Here is a 19455-nt window from a genome sequence, read left to right as displayed (position 1 = left end):
TTGAACTAAGAAAATGTAATGTATCTTTAAAAGTTTTGGCGGGAGTTTTGGCGGGAATTAGCACGTTGCTGATTGGTTGAAACCACCGGCTGAAATATATATAAAGAGAGGTTTTCCTCAGTACTAGTTGCTGGGTTCACTGTATATTAAAGAGCTGTTGTCACTACCCTGGTCTCCTGCCTCGTTATTGCCCAAACTTAACACTGGCGACGAAGGTGGGATTCCGAGGCTAAAAGCACCAGGAAAGAGCTGAACGCACTACGAGGACCGAACCCAGCAAAATTCAGGGCGGAACGCAGCGATGGCCAGCTACACACCGCCCGCGCCGTTTGACCCATCGAAGGAGAAATGGGGGACATACATGACCCGTTTCGAGAGTTTCCTCGAGGCGAACGAACTGCAAGGAGTTCCAGACAACAGAAAAAGGGCGTATTTCCTGAGCCACTGCGGTCCCGAGGTCATCGACATCGCAGAAGCCCTGGCAGAGCCAACGCCGGTACAATCGGTATCGTGGCAAACTCTGCAGAACCTATTGAAGAACCATTTCGCGCCAACACCGTCCAAATATGTGCAGCGTTTTGAATTTGGAGAGCGCAGACAGCAAGAGGGCGAGTCCATCAGCGATTACATGGCCGCCCTGAGGAAAGCCTCCAAATATTGTGGGTACCGAGATTTGGATGAGGAACTGTTGGAGCAACTCATCTGTGGGGTCAGAGACATTCGTTTGCGGAGGCGGCTGCTATCAAAAAGCAACCTAACGCTGGCAAACGCTCTGGACGAAGCCAGAGCTCATGAGATGTCCACCCAAGCGGCGGAAACCCTACAAAAGCCGCTCACACCAACGGCGAGCGCGAAATCAACTCCGGTCCACAACGAAGAAGTCCAGACCGAATCAGACGGCGAGGATGAGGAAGGAGTTTTTCACACCGGGAGACCGAGAAAAGAAGACCGGGATGAATGCGGAAGTTGCGGAGGGCAACACCAGCGTCATCAATGCAAGTTCAAGGACGCTACATGTCGGCGGTGCGAGAAGAGGGGGCACCTGGCTCAAGTTTGTCGAGCACCTCAACCGTCCCGCCGAAAATTCAAACCAACCAATCAGAGCGCGGGATCGGCAAGGCGACCCGTGATTGGTCAAGAAAAAAAGGGCGTGAAGTCAAACCGAACGACTGTAATAGTGGGTCGCAGCAACCCGCCTAGAGAAGAAAATATTCACAAAACCAAAATTGAAGGAGTGCCGTGCCGGCTAGAGGTGGACACAGGGTCAGCGATCACAATCATGTCCTGGGACACTTTTGCAAAAGCTTTGCCGAACATTGCCAAACGCAAACTGCAAACACAGCGGCTAAAGGTTCAAGACTACCAAGGGAATCGCATCCCTGTTCGAGGGACAACATCCATCCGCGTCGAGTACGGACCACACAAGAAAACCCTGCCCATCACGATAGTTGAAGGGACCCTGCCAAGCTTGTTGGGACTAGACTGGTTCCGAGCATTGGGCATGGGAGTGACTGGCATCTACAGAAATGACTTTAACCTAAAGGACACACTCATGGACGAATTCGAAGATGTTTTCAAGGACTGCCTGGGCAAGTACAAGGGGACCCCTATTTCTTTCAATTTAGACCCCCAGGTAGCCCCCATACGGTTAAAAGCAAGGAGGGTCCCTTTTGCCCTTAAACCCAAGATTGACAGGGAGATAGACAAACTAGTCAGTCAGGGGATACTAGTGCCAGTCGATCATGCAAAGTGGGAGACGCCAATTGTCACCCCAGTGAAACCAGATGGGTCAGTTAGAATCTGCGCTGACTACAAGGCAACTTTAAACAAAGCCTTGCAAAAAAGCGCTTACCCGGTCCCAGTGGTGCAACACTTGCTGCACTCGCTGGGGCAAGGGCACGTTTTTGCCAAATTAGATTTGGCCCAAGCCTATCAACAACTGCCCGTAGACGCCAACACAGCCGAAGCCCAGACAATTGTGACTCACAGAGGTGCTTTCAAGTGTACCCGGTTACAGTTTGGGGTGAGTGTGGCACCTGGTCTATTTCAAAATTTAATGGAGCGACTTCTGCAAGGGCTCCCGGGGGTGGTCCCCTATTTTGATGATGTATTGGTATCAGCCGAAAATTTAGACGAATTGGGGGAGCGTTTGAGAAAAGTTTTGGGCATTTTCCGGTCAGCCGGTCTAAAAGTTAAAGTGAACAAATGCCAAATAGGGGTAGAATCCGTAGAGTTCTTGGGCTACAGAATAGACAAGGAAGGAATTCACCCCACTGAGAGCAAGGTCAAGGCAATAAGAAAGGCTCCAGCGCCCAAAAACAAAACAGAGCTACAGGCATTCCTGGGTCTAGTGAACTTTTACGCGGTCTTTTTGAAAAATAAGGCAACCGTTGCCGAGCCGCTACATAAGTTACTGGGAAAGAATACTGTTTGGTCTTGGGGAAAGACGGAAGCTAGGGCATTCGAGGCAGTAAAAATCCTACTCTCGAGCGATAGTTTACTGATCCAGTATCATAGCACAATGCCATTGGTATTAGTTTGCGATGCTTCCCCCTACGGGGTGGGTGCTGTGCTCAGCCACAGGCTTCCAAATGACACAGAAGCCCCAATAGCCTTCTACTCCAGAACAATGTCCTCGGCAGAGAGGAACTATAGTCAGTTGGATAGGGAAGCCCTAGCTATAGTTTCAGGAGTAAAAAAGTTTCACGAATACATCTTTGGTAGAGACTTTGAAATTGTTACAGACCACAGACCACTGTTAGGGTTACTGGCTGGCGACCGCCCAACGCCTGTGGCACTCTCGCCCCGATTGACCCGATGGACTATCTTTTTAGCCGCCTACTCCTATAAACTGCGGCATCGGCCAGGAAAGGAGTTGGGGCATGCGGACGCGTTAAGCAGATGCCCACTGCCAGGAGCGATCGAGGACCCCACTCCGGGGACGCCCATACTGTTAATTGACTCTCTGGACTCTGGCCCAGTCACGTCTAAGGAGGTGGCTCGGGCGTCATACCGGGACATTACTTTGAGAACTGTAATTGGTTGGGTCCAAAGAGGGTGGCCCGCTGCGCCGGGCGAGCGTTTCAAAGAATTTGTCAAGAAAAGCGGGGAATTATCGGTGCAAGGGGGGTGCCTGCTCTGGGGGGATAGGGTGGTAGTTCCAGAGAAATTGCGGGAAAAAGTTCTGGAACTTCTGCACGAAGGTCACCCTGGGATCGTGAGAATGAAGGGTTTAGCTAGAAGCTATGTGTGGTGGCCCCTAATGGACAAGGAGATTAGCGACAAGGTTGGCAAATGCCAAGGGTGCCAGGAGTCCAGACCACTACCACCAACGGCCCCAGTCCGGGAGTGGGAGAAACCCCAAGGCCCTTGGTCCCGTATACACATAGACTTCGCTGGCCCTTTCCATGGCCAAACGTTTCTAATAGTGGTGGATGCATTCTCCAAATGGCTGGAGATCATCCTAATGAAATCCACAACCGCTGAAGCTGTCATTTCAGCACTAAGGCACCTTTTCGCTACGCACGGGCTGCCGGACACTCTCGTGTCAGACAATGGGCCACAGTTCACCGCGACACTTTTTGAGGGGTACTTAGCAGAAGAGGGCATCCGACATGCCCTCTCAGCGCCTTTCCACCCTGCGACGAACGGCCTTGCTGAACGTTTCGTCCGGAGCGCGAAAGAGGCATTGTCAAGAAGCGGCCCGGGTGATTGGCAATCACAAATTGACGCATTCCTAACGGTACAACACAGAACCCCTTGTGTAGCTACTGGCCGCAGCCCAGCGGAGCTACTGATGGGGCGAAAACTAAGATGCCCCTTAGACCGGTTAAACCCGAATTACACGCCAGACGGGTACAAAACAATATCAGGCAAAACAAGGGAACTAACCATAGAGAGTCCTGTATGGGCACACAATTACGGTGACGGCCCAAACTGGTTAAAGGGAACAATCATTGACACCACGGGCCCCAAGTCTTATCTTGTAGAGATAGAGGACGGCCGAGTGTGGAGACGTCACATAGATCAGCTGAGGAATAGGATTAACACTAGACCAGAGATAGACGGAACGGGCCCTGACTACTCATTGATTGAACCCATAACTGACTCCAGCCGGGAAAAAACGGGGAACTTATCTGGTTCAGACGAGGTCCAGCGACACCCTCCGGTCCTTCCCGAGGACAGTAGGCTCGACTCGGCAAGTAATCCAAAGCCGGATGGCCTGGAGGAGGAGCTGCGAGGAACGGGCAGTCCCTCCGGTCAGCTCGACTCAACCCCAGAAAGTGAACTGCGCAGGTCCGGAAGGGTTAGGAAACGCCCAGTTTACCTGCGTGACTACGTAGAGAAATAATATGCTAAAATTATGTAAATAATGGTAAAATGCCTTCTGGGAGGGAAGGAGTGTAATGTATCTTTAAAAGTTTTGGCGGGAGTTTTGGCGGGAATTAGCACGTTGCTGATTGGTTGAAACCACCGGCTGAAATATATATAAAGAGAGGTTTTCCTCAGTACTAGTTGCTGGGTTCACTGTATATTAAAGAGCTGTTGTCACTACCCTGGTCTCCTGCCTTGTTATTGCCCAAACTTAACAGAAAAGATAATTAAATTTTGATTGGCTCTGCAGGTTAAATGTAACAACATTTAAAATGAAATTGAATGTTATGATAGGACAGTAAAAAATGTAGATAAAATGAGCCTGAATGGCTGAGAATCTTTAATCAATAAGTGAAAATATTTAAATATATCTCCATCTCAACCTTCTTAGCAGGATATCTGGAACCAGAGAGCTTTGTATTGCTTAATAAGTTCAAAGTAAATGAAAGTCCAATCACACTTGGCCAATAAATTCTATTCTATTCTATTCTATTCTATTCTATTCTATTCTATTCTATTCTATTCTATTCTATTCTATAATGGCCTAACTCAGCTATAGTCTCAAAATATAGTAAACACAATTCAACACAAATTGTATTAATCTTCAGCTTCTGTTGGTAAACTAAGGGAAAAGAATAAGAAGAATTCTCATTGACTTTGACTTTGCTTATCATGATAAAAAAAATGGATGGAGAAGTTTCTCTATGGCTTAAATGTTCAAAGAGTCTTCATTTTTCTCTGCATCAAGACAGCACCTCTATTCATGAAAACAGTTTGTCCATTTTAGGACTTCTGCACCAGCATGAAAAAGGAGCAGCTATTTTCAATTAATTTCTGGGACTCTCTTCCCAACAGTGTCCTCACACAGAAGCCTTAAAAAGAAGCATTGCTTTAATGATCAGCAGAAAGCTGCTTGCTTATACGTTGAGAAGCAAAAAGTAATTTTTCCAAATCATTTTTGATTTATGCAAATAAACACAGACAAATATGCATGCATGTGCACATACACACTCACCCACACTAGATAGCAAAATAAAAAAAATAAAAAAATGGAGAGATCCATTTTAGAAGACATACGTACTAGCTTTGACTAGTGAGCCAATTGTAGTCTTAGCTGATGAAGGATGTACTGAGGATGGTTACATGCTCAGTTTGCATGCTCAGTTACATGTCATTTTGCATTTGTGTAAACTTCAATTAGTACAAAGTGTAGCTACCTATCTAGACTTAATTATTATGTGGAACATTATTATTAATATTTTTTATTGTCATTTGTATTTACGATACAAATTGTGCATACTACATAAAGTCCTTTTGGAGCGGGCAGTAAATAAATCTCACAAATAAAGAGGCATGTAAAGAAGTTATTATATTCATTGTTTATGAAAATTATATAAAATGAGTTAAACGATCATGCAAGCTAGCATTGTGAAATCTTTGCAAAATCAAACCTAGCTACTAAGCACAGAATAAATAATTTTGGTTACATAAATCTTATGCCAAAGGAATTTTGAAAATAAAAAAGAAATAATGCCATAATCTCAGATACCCAATTTTGTTGTTTGATATACTTTGATATTAATTATATATAATCCTCAGTAGTTTGCCAATCCTCATTCTAGAAGTAGGTTTTTTTGTTGCTGTTCCCCCCGCTTTTATTTCCTGCTCAGGAACAAACTGCTGGAGGCTTTTAATACATAAACAGAAATCAGAAGGAGAGTGCATGCTACATATTTAACGTACGTTATGTTTAAGCTGCCATCATTTACATAAATTCTAGATTATACTATAAGCCTGCATATCAAGTGCACTGATGGGAACAAGAGTAAGAAGGGGTTGTTTTGCTAAATCTTTTGCTTTTGGACTCTCAACTGGCATCCATTTGATAACTTTGGCCCTGATATCACACATATGTTTTACGGTTGTTGTAAGACTTATATTTAAGATCCTGGATTTTGTGACTGATGGAAGAGATAACCAGACAGACAACAACAGTCTTAATAGGTTGTTCCTGATATCAACTCTAATCCAGTACTTCTTAAGGGAGACAGTTTCCATATACAGCAGTGAATCCTCAAAAAATGTCAAATCACCCTTTAATCATTCCATAGCCTTAGTTCTATTTGTCTGCTTTTGCTTTCCTTCTTTTTTTGGCTATGATCATGAAGAAGTATGACAATGAATATAATAAAAATGTCACATTGTCACATGGCATTTGTTTGATGATGTTATAGGAGAATATACTTAACTTGCTAACATTGTCCCCCATAATGATTTGAAAGGATCTATTGCTGAGTATGTTGTTTATTAGGCAATAGAGGACTTTACTGAGGATGATGTGACTCAGTTTGTAAATAGCATTGGATAAATCCATGAATGTTCATTTCTCTCTGTAAAAGAAGATCAAATGTAGTTCTTTAAACTTTTTAACTATGATGCTCCAATTCCTATAGCATCTCTAGAACTATAGCTATTTTTTTTAGAGTTTGTTTTACAGAATTAATTTTTCCCTTGTAACTCTCTGCTGCTCGATATGCTTTTGATACTGAATAAATGATGGATGGATGGATGGACGGACAGACGAACAGACAGACACAAACTCTTTATTTGTTGAGCTTTTGTCTTACTTTTCAATCAGGAATTAAAGGTAATATACAAAGAATTTCTTTTATAACAGCTATAAGGTAAGTGGGACAGAGAAAGATTGTCTCAAAGTATCAGATACGGGGAAAGCTAGTTATTAATTCACTTGACCAGAAACATACCTAAGGTCAGTAAAACCATAAATTCTGTACCAATGCAAAACATATTATTTCGCCAAAAGAACAAAAGCTTGTTTTCATTCTATACATACAGTACCTAAGACCAGCATCCAACAATGTGATGGATGAAAAGTATATCGTCTTTTCACAGAATCAGAGGTGGTATTCAGCAGGTTCTGATCAGTTCTGGAGAATCAGTAGTGAAAATTTTGGGTAGTTCAGATTTTGAATAGGCGGTAAATACCACCTCTGACTGGCCCATCCCTATCTATTCTCTGCTTCCCGTATCCCATCGGGAGAAAATGGGGATTTTGCAATAACTTTCACCTGGAGTGGGGAGGGAATGGAGATTTTACAGTACCCTTCCCCTGCCATGCCCACCAAGCCACACCCACAGAACCAGTAGTAAAATTTTTTGAAACTACCACTGCACAGAATGCACTGTTTATGAACACTCCACCTTTCCCCTTATTCATGTCGGGGGCAGTATGGAACTTTTGAATGAGGATTTGGAGAGAGTTTTGCATTAAAGAAGGGTGAAATAGCTGAAATGCAACCTGAATGATTATGAATCTGGCACTAGATTCCCTGTTCTTTATGAAGAAGACCCTTTTGCCACAATCATTAATGCCTGAATGGCATGTATGCTAGAGTATTATAATGTGCTATATATGGACCACTTTTGAAAATGTCTGGAAACGTCAACTACTGTTGTAGGTCCTCATTGTTCAGCTGAAGAGAAACAGTGGCATCAAAGGGGTGGGGTAAAAAGTTAAGATGGTACAAAAAGAGGGAGGGCGTTAATCAAACACTTACAGCCTCCATCCCCAGTACCTGTCCCTGAAGAGAAAAAAAATTAATACCTGAATCAATGACACTGGCAGTGCATTTCCAAAACAAATTAAAAGTACTCTTTTCCAATTTTAAAAATGTTTTAAGGCAAAGTTATTGAAGGACCATCTTCATCAGTATGAATTGGTCCCCCATTTTGATATAAATGATGAATGCCGAATTTAGATGTTCATCTTTCAGGGCTTTATACTTTATTCATATCAGAAGCGCTTTCAAATTATAGACGTATAACCTTTAATACTGAGCAAATAAAAATAGGTCATTAAAGTATAGCATGTGTAAAAAGTATGCAAAATAAATAGGATTAAATCCAAATGACATTAGTCCAGTATCAGGTCATGTTGACAGTTAAACTGATAAGGGAGGAGGCCTTCTCTATATAGCAATAGCACTTAAATCTATCTCTCTACAGAGTCAACAGATTTTCCCAAACATTCTGGGTCCTCATTTTACCAACCTTGGAAGGATGGAAGGCTGAGCCAACCTTAAGCCAGTCAGGATCAAAGGAATCGAACTCCTGGCATTGTGAGCAGATTTAGCCTGCAATACTTACTGTTCTTACTACTGGGCCACCATAGCTCTATGTAAGTCCCAAAGGTGGAACAATTAGGTTTCATTATCATAAACTTTCATAAAAGTATGGAAGCTTTCATTCTTACTCTTCTTTGACTGAATTTTATTGGCTTGGCTTGCTGTTCAAAGTATGCATTTCACAAATGCTTGCTATTTATTATTCATAAGCTATAGTCTTCATAAGTATAGTCTTAAATTTTATTGTTTCAAGCCCCTTGAGAGAGATTTTTGTCCTTAAAAGTAACAGAAAATATTTAAAATAAATTTCTTTTAAATCTGCAATAGCCATCTTTAAAGGTTTTGATTTATAGATCAATTATTCATCACCTTGTTTTCACTCCAGCCATCTCCTAATAGTCTTTCTCCAAGATTTACCAAAGATAACAAATGAATCCTAGTCTATAGAAACCTAATTACCTTCAAATGACTGTGATATCTTATACAAATTGATAATCAGACAGGTGGAAAGGTATGATAATTCAGAAGGGAAATTACAGTCCATAAGAACAAGCTAAAATGAGAACAGTTAATAAATAGTACAACAGATGCATACATGCCCTATGTTACTAGAGATTATCCAGCCTTGCATTATTTTTAGATCACTCTTATTTTTGTTCAGTTTTATACTGAAATGAGAAAAGTCTAATCCAGGTAGCAAAGTGACCAGTAAAAATTCTTAGTGAAATGCTAATGCCCGTATTAGCAAAATATTTGAACATTAGTACCTCAGGCAAAGTTTGTATTTGCCTAAACCCTTTTATTTGCCTATAAAAGAGGAATAAGCTATATTTGTTTAATAAGGGACAGATTATTTCATAACACTGAGCTGCAGATAATCAAACTGAACTGCTATGTGGTTCTGATCTAAAATTGATGTTTATCTTACAGATACATTCCAGCAGTTACATTTATCTATTCTAGCTTTGTGGCTCAGCCTCTCATGCTATTATATTAGTTCAGCAATTCTAATTTACTAGGCTGTGTGGGTATATTTGTATTGATTTAGAAAATCAGTAAGAAGGAATCATGGCTGTGAAAGGCTAACTTGGAGGGGTGGCTCTTTCCCCAAAACTAAGAATGATTTGAAGGTAAAGGTAAAGGTTCCCCTCGTACATATGTGCTATATATTCCTGACTCTAGGGGGTGGTGCTCATCTACGTTTCAAAGCGGAAAAGCCAGAGCTGTCCAAAGACGTGTCCATGGTCATGTGGCCAGCATGACTAAATGCCAAAGGAGCACGGAACACTGTTACCTTCCCACCAAAAGTGGTCCCTATTTTTCTACTTGCATTTTTACATACTTTCGAACCGATAGGTTAGCAGAAGCTGGGACAAGTAATGGGAGCTCACCCCATTATTTATTTATTTATTTATTTATTTTGTCACAACAATATATGTAGGTATCATACAAAAAGATTATATAGCATATAAACACATATATGAGTAAATATTAGGAGGTATAAGCATATGTATATATAGGAAGAAGAAAAGAAAAACAATAGGACAGGAATGGTAGGCATGTTTGTGCGCTTATGCACGCCCCTTATGGTCCTCTTAGGAATGGGGTGAGGTCAATAGTAGAAAGTTTTTGGTTAAAACTTTTAGGATTATGGGAAGAGACCACAGAGTCAGGTAAAGTATTCCAAGCACTGATGATTCTGTTACAGAAGTCATATTTTCTGCAATCTAGATTAAAGCGGTTGACATTTAGTTTAAATCTATTAGTTGCTCTAGTATTATTGCAATTAAAGCTGAAGTAGTCTTTAATAGGAAGGACATTACAATAGATGATTCTGTGAGTTAAACTTAGGTCTTGTTGGAGGCGACGGAGTTCCAAGCTTTCTAAGCCTAGGATTTCAAGTCTGGTGGGATAAGGTATTTTGTTGTTTTCAGAGGAATGGAGAACTCTTCTTGTAAAATATTTCTGGACACGTTCAATTGTATTGATGTCAGAGATGTGGTGAGGGTTCCAAACAGGTGAGCTGTATTCTAGAATTGGTCTAGCAAATGTTTTATATGCTCTGGTTAGTAGTGTGGTGTTTTTGGAAAAGAAGCTACGCAAGATTAGGTTTACAACTCTTAAAGCTTTTTTTTGCTATGTAGTTGCAGTGGGCTTTGGCACTTAGATCATTTGACATGAAAACTCCAAGGTCTTTAACAGGATGGGGGTCGTCAGTAAGGTAATGTCCATCTAGTATGTACTTAGTGTTTGGGTTATGTGGCATTAGGGATTCAAACCGCTGAACTGCTGACCTTTCGATCGACAAGTTCAGCATCCTAGCCACTGAGCTACTGCATCCTCAATTATACAGATCATATTCCTTTTATTCCTGTGAAAAATACTCATAATACTATGGTATCCATTTGAGTAATGTATCTATCATGAGAGTTTGACTATAGCAAGAAGACTTGCCTGAAAGTCTGTGTTTGGTTTCTCCTTCAATTAACCTCACCAGATAGTAGATTTCAGCAGTCTTGTCTCCATTCTTTACCTGGCTTTTCACTGCTGCATGTTGCTTGTCTTCTACTCTATTCCCTTCTGGAAATAAAATTCAAAATAACATTGAAATACTTGCTTGACATACTGCCGCTCTAAGGGATTTTTTAATCTTTTATTATTCTTTGCACCACACACAATGTAACAAATATATTATATAAAATAGCTGAGGATGCTGGATGTCCCTCCTCAGGAGAACTGTGGAGCAAAGCCATCAAAAGAAAAATTGGGGAGGAATATATACTGGATCTAACAGGGGGCTGCAGAGATAAGATGCAGAAAAATTCCCACAGTGCAGTTCCTCTCTCTCCATGAGAAAGTAAGCTGGGCAACTGATCAGACTGTTGTTTATTATGAGTGTAATGAAGCCTGTGGCCATCTTTTTCTTTGGATCTTCAGGGCTGCCACACTTACTGCAGTGGAAAACTGGGCCCTTCCATGGGATTGCATGGAGTTGCAGAGATAATAACATTCTTTCCTCTGAGAGTCAAGGATATTCAGCTTGCAGCTGGAGTGGCGTGACTGGGAGGAATCTACAGGTGGGACAGTGCATTGATCGTACCATGTGATGGACATGTATAGTTTAGCCTTTATTGTCATTGTACATCATGTATACAACGAAATGTGGATGCAGGGAAAGGGACTTTCCTTTGGGTGGGGAAAACCTGGAAGCTTTCAGATTCGAGTTTTCCCAGATGTGCCAATATGGCATCCCTAATAAAATAGAACTTTGAGGAACTTCTAGCATCGTAGTCTTCTTTCGTTGGGAGTGTTACTTGCAACCCTGACAGCCTGCTCATCATGGTGGTAAGTGACGACAGTCATAAACCTGGTTGGTCATGTGACTGATCTGATTTTATGATTTTTCTCCAAAGCAGTTGTTCAGTAAATCACCATGATTGGAAATCCACGTACCTTAAGCAAACCAACAGTTTACTATGGGTTCAGTCAGTTTTGCTGAAAATTGAAAGCAACTGCCAGGTTTCAGCAAAACCATCATAAAACATGGTCACATGACTGCAGGACTCTGCAAATGATCATAAATGTGGCCTGGTTGCCAAGTGTATGAAGTGAAGTCATGTGACTGTGGTGGAGCTAGAGAATTACCTGTATAGTCACCAAGGTGACTGGTCATAAATTGAGGACTACCTATATTCCACACTAAGCTCTCTCCCTCATTCTGGTCTTGTGAACTTTCATAATTCCAGCAAGCATTGCATGCTTTCCCTACCTCCATTTTTCCCCCCGCATTTATATCCCGCCCTTCTCCGAAGACTCAGGGCGGCTTACACTATGTCAAGCAATAGTCTTCATCCATTTGTATATTATATACAAAGTCAACTTATTGCCCCCAACAATCTGGGTCCTCATTTTACCTACCTTATAAAGGATGGAAGGCTGAGTCAACCTTGGGCCTGGTGGGACTTGAACCTGCAGTAATTGCAATCAACTGCTGTTAATAACAGACTGTCTTACCAGTCTGAGCCACCAGAGGCCCTTAAGCTTTTTCCCAGCTTAAAAAAAAGAATAAAGGAAAAGGGGCTTCTGGACTTCTAGTGGGAACTGCTGTTAAAAGAATTCGAAACTTTACTGGAAACTATGCTCCACCTCCTTTCCAATCCAATTGGTGGAAGAGCAATTCCAAAAGTCTCTTTTTTCATCAGCAGAAACCTTCTCCAAAAACTGAGCAGAACAGACAGCTGACAGACAGGATAATCTAAACCAATGTTGTGCTGGCTGAGGAATTCTTTGAACTGAAGTCCATACATCTTAAAGTTGCCAAGTTTGAGTAACGTTGATCTAAACAAACCTTTTTTTTCCCAGGCAAACTTATAGAGTGAAATGTCATACTATTATGGCTTTGGCTGCTTTTCTTGACTGCCTGTAATGAAAAACCCAGCAATTTATGAAGATGAAAGCTGTTTGTACCACAGTGTTCCCTCCACCACCATGTCTTGGGATCTACTAGTGTGCAGACGGGTCATACTGCCACTCAGGACTCAGGAAGATTTAAATCAACTTAATTTTAGCAATTTTAGTAAAACTCAGTGTGTACCATCGTGTCTGGACAAATGAAGATGAATGAATGCTGCCTTGAGTTATCTGTAAAACAATAAAGTGGGATAAAAATTAAATAATTAAAAATAAATCCTAAAAATCTTAATGACTAAAACAACATGTCTAAGATGAAAATGGCAATTGCAAAAACTCCACTGGAAGTTCACTGAAACTTCCAGTCTCCAACTGAAAATATAGAAAAGTGTCTCATTACACCAGGGAGTTAAAAAAAAAAGAATAAAAGATCAGCACGAAATCCAAGATTTATTTATTTATTTATTTATTTATTTATTTATTTATTTATTTATTTATTTATTTGTTAGTTAGTTAGTTTGTTTATTAAATTTATTTACCAACCATCTCGTATCCAATGACTCTGGGTGACTCACTATAGAACAATATATTTGAATGGTAGCTAACGTGAATGTGAAAAAGAGATATACTCATATTTAGAATTAGATTGTACATCTTCTTATACATTGTGCAAGAAATACACTTGGTATACTATATCCTTACTTCCATTAATACAATATTCTTGCTGATGCATGTTATACATTTATTCTAATTAAATGTTGGAAGAATTAAAACCCTGGGAAAGAGATTCAGTATTGAACTGTTACCTTCATTTCCTATCCTATTCTGGGTTTGCATGCTGCAGCGGCATATTTATTTGTCCCTAGAGTAGGGTAAGCAAAACAAATCATTCCTTAGGAGGGGTAAATCAGTATTGCTTTATTGATTTTCTATGATTTATATGTGAAAAACTGGCACACTGATTCTATTCAGCACAGAGGCTACTCAACCTCAATTGTATGAACTGCATGGCTTTTTTTAAAAAAGGGTCATGTCCTCCATCTGTTCATGCACAAACCTTGGTATAATACAATCCGTCAACAGCAGAAATTATTTACTGTTCCCCCTGCGTTCAGATAAATTGAAACTGTGCATGTGTATTTACATCTACATAAAGTATTTCACCCACAATGATTATATGTTTATGATGTTTTCTAAATAAAGGTTCATGAATCTTACAAAGCTCAAACAGTTTTTGGAGATACCGCTTCAAAATCTCTCAGGCATAGCCCAAATTGATCATATATATTGCTTTTATAACCAGCATATGCATATATTTTAAAATTAAAGTATACAATTTTAATTTTAAAATGCAGTTCCCTGGGACCTTTGCACATCAGAATGCAGACACATATGTGAGAAGCGCCTGGAATCTGGAAAGCTAGCATGTTTTCTGCAGCGTTTAGAAATGAATAGAAAAGCAGCTTACAGACAATTGTATAATCAGATTCCATTCCTCACAATAACTCCATTTGCTGGGACTGTTTTCTTCTCTTTTAGAGATAGGTCTTCCTAGAAAAATCTCCAAAGTGCCTTAAATCCTCAGAATGAGCTCTCCTTGCTGCTATCAGAGACCGGAGGACTGTCACAAACACTTGGCTTACACATATATATTCCAATGAATTACCTTTCCAGGTGAGTAAAGTATCATGTTCCAAACAGAAAAAGGACATGAATATTGTTGGATTTAGCCACATGATTGGGAAGTTTCAGAGGAAGAATATGATTTCTTAATTGTAAGATAAAAGAGGTTATTATTCATTCATTTCTAATCTGCCCAATAGCTGAATGGATTGCAAAATAGAATAGAATAGAATTCTTTATTGGCTAAGTGTGATTGGACACACAAGGAATTTGTCTTTGGTACATATGCTCTCAGTGTACATAAAAAGACAAGATACAGTTTTCAAGAATCATAAGGTACAACACTTAATGATAGTCATAGGGCACAAATAAGCTAACAGGAAACAATCAATAATATAAATCATAAGGATACAAGCAACAAAGTTACAGTCATGCTGTCATAAGTGGGAGGAAATGGGTGATAGGAATGATAAGAAGACTAATAGTAATAGTAATGCAGCCTTAATGAATAGTTTGACAATGTTGACGCAATTATTTGTTTAGCAGAGTGATGGCATTCGGGAAAAACGCCATCACTCTGCTAAACAAATGTGTCTAGTTGTCTTAGTGTGCAGTGCTGTATAGTGTTGTTTTGAGGATAGGAGTTGAAACAATTTATGGCCAAGATGGGAGGAGTCTGTAAATCATTAAAAGTATTGAAAATTACTAAAATTTGCTAAAAGTAGTAAAACTAGTAGTAAAATGCCATGAATGCATCCAGAGGATAATTCAGCTCAATCTGAGGAAAAAAAAATACAGATATGCTTGGGAGGAGGGGTGCCAGAAAGCCATCACTGTGAGCAGCAAGGTTATATTAGAACATTAGCTCTTTTCTATTAACGAAAAACCTCAGTTGAGAAAATCCTTCTCATAATCCTTCTGAATCATTTTATCTGGCAAGGACATCCTATTCTGCCTCATCTTTTAATGCTAAATAGAATACAGAAATATCATTCAATCAGAAATTATGAGTCCAGGCAAGTGGGAGGACCCTACCAATACAAATGTGAAAGATCAATTTGGGGTAGGGAAGGGGGCAGCACTCATGCCAGTTCGAGGGAGTTTAGGCTATTAAAGAATCTTATTCCATCACTGGAAGTTCAGCAGTCTGCTCCACTGCATTAAAATGCAGCAAACTAAAACAAGGATTAGGGTTGGGGTTCATGCACTGCCTTTTTAGCTTTAAGCTTCCCCCATAATTTGCAGTTACCCCTATTAAGTTTAGAGTGTGGCGTTTCAAGAAAACTAAATATTCCGGAAAAAGGAAAGAAGAAACAGGCACGAACACAAATTAAGGAATCATCCAACACAAAATCTGTTCAAGGATTTTACACCTTTCTCATGAATGAAAGCAAGGGATGTCAATCAGACTTCTACTGTTACTCTAAATCCAAAATTAAACTTCCAAATTATTGAATATCACAGAAGATGCAATTATCATACTGGAATGTCATCCACTATATGTCGGTCTGATGTCTAATGTAAAGGGTTTCTTCAACTCATAGTTATTCTAAGGGAAGTTTATATGCATCAAGCAATGAAAATAATGTTTACTGCTTTATTTCCAGTCAGATGATCAAAGTATTTTTCCCCCTTCATACTATAATCAGAACATATTTTCTGAAAGGAAAACATGTGTTTCAGGTAATGTTAAATCTTCTAAAATATGAGTTGAAGAATTTTATATGCAGTACAATGTCTACATATCTTCCAATGAATGTTTCATGTTTATAATTCCACAGCAACAAGAAGAAAAATGTTTGAGGCTACAGAATTAGGTTTGAAAATTCTAGATGTATAATTCTAGATGTTCAAATTATTTATTAAAAGAGTAGATGCTTCAAAAGTAATTCAGGATTGCTTTGAATCTTGTGTAAACACATCAATTTATTATTTATTAAAGTGGTTATGGGGCTTTTCAAGCTTCCCTGACAGACTGAAAAAAGATATAATTGCTTTAAACATTTCATTGAAAATATTTTATTATTACTTCATTAAGGCAGCAACATCTTTTTTCAAGCTGTGGTAGAAGCCTGAGAAAACTTGAGTTCTTATGAATAGCAAAAAGATGTCTGCTTGTACCTATATGAAATCTAACAAAATTTTTGAAGCATGGGCTGCCATTATTTACTTCACTACAACAAACTGACAACAAAATGAAACATTTCCTTTTCTGCTTCAGAAAATTTGCTTTAGTGAGTTATAGTATGTAAAAGAAAAGAAGATGACTAAACTCCCAAAAATCTCTGTAGACATTATCTTCAAATAAGTGTAGTCTTTCAAACTAGACTTCTTAAGTTCATAACATTTGTTTTTCCAAACACATATTTTCCAAACTCATATTTTCCTAAACATAACTAACTCCAACTCACTGGTGTTAACTGCCAAATCCAGTCTAAACATCTGGCCGATAATATAATATATATGTATTCTGTATATATTTGACAAGATTCAAAATTGCCTACCTACATCTTCTCTCAAAGAATGATGTATTCATGGAATAAGGCGAATGTCAAATGCCATCTGTATAGTAAGTGACTCATCTAAGCTTTCAAGAGAAAAATTATGACAGCTGAATTTGGCAGAGTACATCAATGTTAAGAAAATAAAATGAAACAAAAATCTGTAATATTATAATAGATGCTTAAGTGCTTTATTTCATCTGAGTATTTTATAGTATATTAGTATATAGCAAGCAGGTTAAAAAGAGCAAAGAATAATGGGAAAAAATAGAAACTGTTTGCAAGATTCTGTGTGCAGATATTTCTACTAAAGGTTGGATTTTTTGCACAATATCAATCTATATTAGAAATTCTGCTCCATATGCAGTTGCACCACAAAGTCATGACACAAGTAGAAAAGGGATAGATTTTTCATTATGACATTGTGATATGTATTTGGTAATCTGTCTAATTTGCCCTGCTTGTAGACTCCATTGCTGGTAGTCAGCAATATCTTAAAACATCAAAAAAAATATAGAGTGATCATCCTATTGCAGGGATATGTTATTTATTTATTAATCAAATTTATACTAATTAACCATCAATATCACAAAAAGAGATAATAGGTAATCAATAAAAAACAATAAATGCATATAATAGGCATTAAAAATACAAAAAAATATTAAAAACCATAAATAATTAAATTAATTAAAACTACAATATATATATAAACCCAAAGCAGAGAGAGAATGAGTATATCCAGCCTCAATAAGGGAGCCATTTAAACAAGTGTAGACGTAAATATCTGGCTAAAGGAAGTAATTTTTTCAAGTCTTACTTGTAGTTCAATGACTTATGATTTCAAGCAGGGGTCCCCAACCTTTTGGACCTCAGGGACTACCAAGTCCATAAGTTTAAATCCCGCAGACCACTAATACGAATCCAGCGCACCGCTTGCTGAGGCACCTGGAGTCTCAGTTACGGATGGGGTCCTTCAGGCACTGTCCCTCCTCTCTCTTTCTCCCTCCTCCCTCTCTCTTCCACTCTTTCTCTCTCATTCTCTCATTCTCTCGCTCCCCTCTCTTTCTCTCTCTCCCCCACTCTTTCTCTCTCATTCTCTTTCTCTTTCCCCCTCTCTTCCTCTCTCTCTCCCCCACGCTTTCTCTCTCATTCTCTTTCTCTCTCTCTTCCTCTCTCTCCCCACGCTTTCTCTCTCTCTCTTCCTCTCTCTCCCCCCCACTCTTTCTCTCTCATTCTCTTTCTCTTTACCCACCTTTTTCTTTCTCTCTCTCCCCCCACTCTTTCTCATGGGCCAGCCAGTGTCTTGGGGCTGAGAGGAAGTCAATCATCCCTCCCAAGAGATTGAGGTGCAGGAGTACCAACAAGGGATGGAAGAAACTTGCAACTTTGCAGCGTGGCCCTCACTGGCTGGAATGAGGTAATGATGCAAGGGGTGGCAGGAACCCCAGGCTGTTTCTTTCCCCTGCTATAGCTTCCTGTTGCCTGAATCCACCAGTGGCTGTCCCTGCCCCTTTCCCTCCCTTCCCAGTCATTCCTCGCCTGGCAAGGGAAGGGGAGGGGGGAAATGGAGATTCGCTCCATATTCCAGAATGGGAGCGAAGTTTCGTCTCTTGTTGGAACTTTCTCTTTCCCTCCCATTCTTTCTCATGGACCAGCCAGTGTCTTGGGGCTGAGAGGAAGTAAATTGTCCCGCCGAGAGACTGACGTGCAGGAGCACCAACAAGGGATGGAAGAAATGGCTGTGAGATCCAGCAAGAGATGAAGCTTCGCTCCCATTCTGGAATATGGAGTGCATCTCCATCCCCCCTCCCTTTCCCTTGCCAGGTGAGGAGTGACTGGGAAGGGAGAGCGAGGGGTGGGGACAGCCACTGGTGGATTCAGCCGACAGGAAGCTACAGCAGGGGGAAGAAACAGCCCAGGGTTCCCGCCACCCATTGCTTTGGCCCGCCTGCATGGGCCCCCTTGCACCATTACCTCATTCCAGCTGGTGAGGGCTGCGCTGCAAAGTGGCAAGTTGCACGAACCTTCCTCAAAGGCAGAGATTTACAGCCCCACCATGAGCTGCCTGGCCAGTCCCATATTCCAGACTCTAGTCACCAAACTGGCCATTGCTTATCCCAGAACAGTTCCTCCACCCAGGTGCACTGCGGACCACCAACATTTTCTCGCGGACCACCAGTGGTCTGTGGACCACCAGTTGGTGGCCGCTGATTTAAAAGATAAACATATTGAAAAAAATAACTCTATGATCCTAAATATTCTGTGGTTTGAAGAGTTAATTTTATTAACAATAAGAATCACTCATTGACACAGATTAGCTGTGCATTGGTATAATGAAATATAGCAATAGCAATAGTACTTAGACTTATATACCGCTTCACAGTGCTTTTATACCTCTCTCT

General features: G+C 40.2%; 1 protein-coding gene across 1 annotated transcript in view; it reads left to right on the top strand.

Annotated features, from left to right (window-relative positions):
• Positions 1-13811: 13811 nt before the first annotated feature.
• The window catches only part of CLVS1 (clavesin 1), a 66038-nt gene continuing 60394 nt past the window's right edge, over positions 13812-19455 (top strand). The window contains exon 1 of the mRNA XM_058174534.1: positions 13812-14603. The gene's annotated coding sequence lies outside the window, so the exon portion shown is untranslated. The remainder of the gene's footprint in view (positions 14604-19455) is intronic.

Source organism: Ahaetulla prasina, chromosome 3 (genome assembly GCF_028640845.1).
Source record: "Ahaetulla prasina isolate Xishuangbanna chromosome 3, ASM2864084v1, whole genome shotgun sequence".
NCBI lineage: Eukaryota > Metazoa > Chordata > Lepidosauria > Squamata > Colubridae > Ahaetulla > Ahaetulla prasina.
This window is presented reverse-complemented; position numbering and strand designations above follow the sequence as displayed.